This window comes from Macrotis lagotis, chromosome X (assembly GCF_037893015.1).
Source record: "Macrotis lagotis isolate mMagLag1 chromosome X, bilby.v1.9.chrom.fasta, whole genome shotgun sequence".
In the NCBI taxonomy this organism is placed as follows: Eukaryota; Metazoa; Chordata; class Mammalia; order Peramelemorphia; family Peramelidae; genus Macrotis; species Macrotis lagotis.
Window position 1 is genome coordinate 25,095,851 of NC_133666.1, and position 4,290 is coordinate 25,100,140.

Here is a 4,290-nt window from a genome sequence, read left to right on the forward strand (position 1 = left end):
ATTGCCCCCCCCCCCCACGTATAACATTCCAGTGCATTCACAGTTCATCTGCTAGTTCTCATTTGAGCCCCACAACCACCCTTTGAGGGAGGGAATACAAGTATTATCTCCATTTTACCGATGAAGCTACTGGGACCCAGAAAACAGAAGTGACTTATCTAAGGTCACACTGATAATGAATGGCAGAGCTTGGATTTGAATTCCAGTTACCGAGCCATTTCCCTTATTCAGAGGGAGCTCCCTGAGACCCAGGTTGAATCAGAAACTGCTACTTGTTGGCAGGCCTGTCGAACACATTCAAGATATGGCTGACTGAGTTCTCCATCTTGTGGTTCCCCTTATATTCGGCTGTAATTCAGGGTTAACCAACCAGTTTAGACAGTTCCCCTTTTATCTGTTAAACATGTTGGAGGGCTCTGTAGTCCTCTTACAAGTAAGCATGATCTTTGAGAGGAAAAGCAGCATTGATTTAAACTTATAGCTAACCCCACCCCCATCACCCAGTCCATCTACCTTCTGTCTGACCTTGAGTCCAGGTAAAGCTGTCCATTGAGGCTCTGGACAGGACGTGAGCTGGGAACTTTCCTTTCAAGGGAGAGGGATAAAGTTGTAGCAGGGGGATGAGGGCCAAGGTAGATGACAGGCCTGGGTAGGTTGACCCAAAAGGAAGAAAAGGAGGGTAACCACTAAAAGAGGAAACCTGTCCCTGCAAAATCTGTTTTCTATCTAAATAGGTTGTCCCTAGATCTGCCCTAATGGAGCCCAAATTGGCATCACCTCTCTGGGCAGTTCCAGTTTACCACCCTGGAGGCCTGGGAAGGTTGGCTCTGTGGGAAACCATTGGTTATCGGCTCAAAGGACTCGGGGTTTAGAAGTGATCTGGATAGATCATCCAATCCGACTCTCTCATTAGCTTTATATTTTTAAGTTTGTTCTGCTAAAATTCTGTTTTAAACAGCTATAAATTTCAGGTCTAGGAACAAGAGCCAGAGCCAGAATCCCAGAAAAATCTGAAGCAGGAGTCTCAAACAAAAGAGGAAAACCACAGAGGAAAACTCTGTACAATTAGACAAAACACCACCAAGACAGTGGTTATCAAGACTTGGTCCACACAATTGGACCACAGGTCTTGGGGAAATGCATACCACATGTCTAAGCCCAAAGGGAGTTCTAAGGTCCACAGCTTGGAAGTGACAGAGCCAGGATTCAAACTCAAGTCCTCTGGGTCTCTCTCTCTGGTGCCACTTAGCTGATCTTGTTCCCTTATGGGAAGGAGGGCAAGCTTACAGCACACTGGGTTCCTCTCCTCTGGCTGGCAGTGCCAGCCCCCAAGTAATTCCCTTCTCCAACCCCCTGCCACATCCATACTAATAAGCTCCCTACTCACAACCCTTTGTGTCCCTGGACTCTTCTCCTTCCCATAGACCCCCTGCTTCCTGACTATCTGGTTCACACATATAAAAGATTAGCTTTACCACTAATTAGGTCCAGGCTAAATTTCATTTGGTGATTTCCTGATCTTTGCTTTGAACCTCCCTAAACCCCTAAAAGATTCTAGCCTCGGTCTTGGTTGATATGTGAAGCCATTCATTGGTATCCAGTTTATTGGGGTATTCCAGGTTGGGTTGTTTTTTTCTTGGTGAAGCTACTGGCAGAAACAACCCATATATCTCCGGGTCTTTTAGCTTAGATGCTCATGCCAGCCTGCTAATGAGGCCAAGGGCCTGGGTTCCATCCTCTGGTGGGACCAGTGAGTCTGTTCCATTTCTGACTGAGAAGCTGGTCTCACAGGTAGACTCCTTTTCAGATACAAGAGGAAATGGAGAAGATGGATGATACAGCAGGAGATCTGAGTTCAAATCTAAGCTCTGCTACTTTCTATCTGTGTGATCAAGGTCAAAGTAGTGAAGTAGATAGTGGTTAGATAGGAAGACCTGCTTTCAAGTGCAGCCTCAGATACTTACTAGTTATGTGATCCCAGCTAAGTCACTAAACCTTTGTTTGCCTCAGGCTCCTCATTTGTAAAATGGAGATAATAATAGTGCTTGCTTTCCAGAGTTGTGAGGATCCAGTGAGAGAACACGTAAAATGCTTTGTAAACTTTAAATGTAGCTATTAGCTATTCTAGAACCTCACTTCCTCGCCTGTTTGAGCTGAATTACCTGTCATCTAGGGCCATGTCTAGTCTAAAAACTATGATAAAGTGGGAATCGGGCTAGAAACCAAAGTGCCTAAAATGGAGATTGGCTATTAGTGATCAGAGATGCAATGGGAGCTAGAGAGGATCGAAAATCTTGGTCTTGATTAGGCATATGATCTCAGGAAAGTCATTTCCTTGCTCTGAGGCCAAGGTTTCTCACCTGAAAAATGAGTTGAGTGAAATGACCTTTAACCTTTCCAGATCAAAAAGTAGTCATTTAGAGAAAATAGTCAATGCCTCCCCAAGGTAGATCCAGGAAGACTTTACTCAGCAGGTCAAATTTCAACCTTTCTTCCCTTTCTGCATAGGGACTATTGCTCTAAAATCATCAGCAAGAGTGGACCAAAGGCATGGAAAGACATACTGGGGATGAGCCAGACCGGAGACAAGTAATGGAACTTACTTCCATCCAGATTCCAGTCCTAAGGTATGATGAACTAGACATGTAGTACTATATAAGATTGTTCCCTGCCATGGAGAAGGGAAGGGAGGGTGGTAAAAAATATAGAACTCAAAAGTTTGCAAAACGATGAATGTAGAAAAGTACCTTTGCATGTAATTGGAAAAAATAAATTAAATTTTTAAAAAAAGGCAAGAAATAAACATGTAATGGGAGATGGCCAAGCATTGTGCCCTCGGTCCTTGATGACACTGTGCAGACATTGAGGCTACTGAGCAACATGTCTTTTTAATAGGGCATTGCCATGGGGGTGACATAGAACCTTTGACACCACATCATTGATGACTGAGTTCATATTCTTCAGCTATCCTTGGAGGGATAGTCCCTGGAGAAAGCTAGATGATCCAAGGGATGATAGAGGATGAAGACATGATGGAGCAAGGAGTTCCTTGACCCAGCTGGGGTCGGAATTGTAGAATAATGAGTGGTCACTGGAGAACATCAGAAGGAGAACAACAGGGAACTTCTGGACCAAGCCAGAGTCAGAGCTGAAAAACAGCTAAGGTCAGAGCCATGGTACCAACCTCATCAACCCCTGGTCCTATGGGTCTCCGGGGAAGGTGGTAGACATTGCTTTCTTACTGCCTACTTTCCTCCTGTGGATGTATGAATATGAAGAGAGAGATGTCCTTGGGGCAGGGGAGGGAAAGGGGAAAGGCCCACTCAGGGCAGTACTAGAAGTCTGGAAGGTTGCATAGGTCCATGAGTCATGAGTATCTGAATCTATTAGAGAGTCAAGTAGCAGGTTTGATTACCCTCTAACTTGAAGCAGGGGTTGCAGAACGCCATATGGGATAGAATCGAATCTTGGGTAGCTCCCTGATCTCATCACTTTAGAGACTCACTCCATTAGTACAGAAGGTGATTTTTTGGAACCAGTATTCTCCCAAGGCCGACAACCCGTGAGGCAATGAAGAGCCTCATGTCAACTGTAAGTATGTGACAGAATGAGAGTGCCAGCACTGAGCAAAGCTCTGGGATAGCCCAGGTGGCACCGGAATGGATCAGCCCAGCTAAGTGTAGAGAGACCCATCATTAGAAGCTTGGTGGCTCAGTGATGACCTCCTTCATCTCAAGACCCAGGAAACAAGTTTTTTTAAAAAAACCACCTCTCTGAAAAATGTAAAGCTTAAAACTGTATAAAAAATGATTGTTGAAAACTACCATTGTATGTAGTTGCAATATAAATAAATTAAATAGTTAAATTTGTTTTAAAAACTGCCTCTTTGGTCTTGATGGAAATTCAAACTCCTCTTGAGCTCCCTTGGAAAAGTCTGCCCTGCCCCCTCTTTCCCCCATCCCCTGGGCACCTGCCTCTCTGTCTCATCCCCAAACAAATAAGCACCATGGTAAACAGGACAAAACTCATTGGAAGAAGCCCAGCCAGAGAAGGGAGGGGGGAAGGGGGACTCTTGGTGGGACTGGGGTTTCCTAGAAGGCAGAGGGGAGGAGGCCAGTTTCCAGGTCGGCCTCCAAGTGGCCGGAGAGGGACAAGGAGGGAAGTGGCGGCATCCTCCCTTTGTGGTCTATAATTAGCCTTTCCACCACCTGTGAAGGCCATAAGCATGACTCAAGGCTCTATTCCCCTTCCCCCCCCCCCCAAGACAAACACATTTCAGGACCTGCTTTT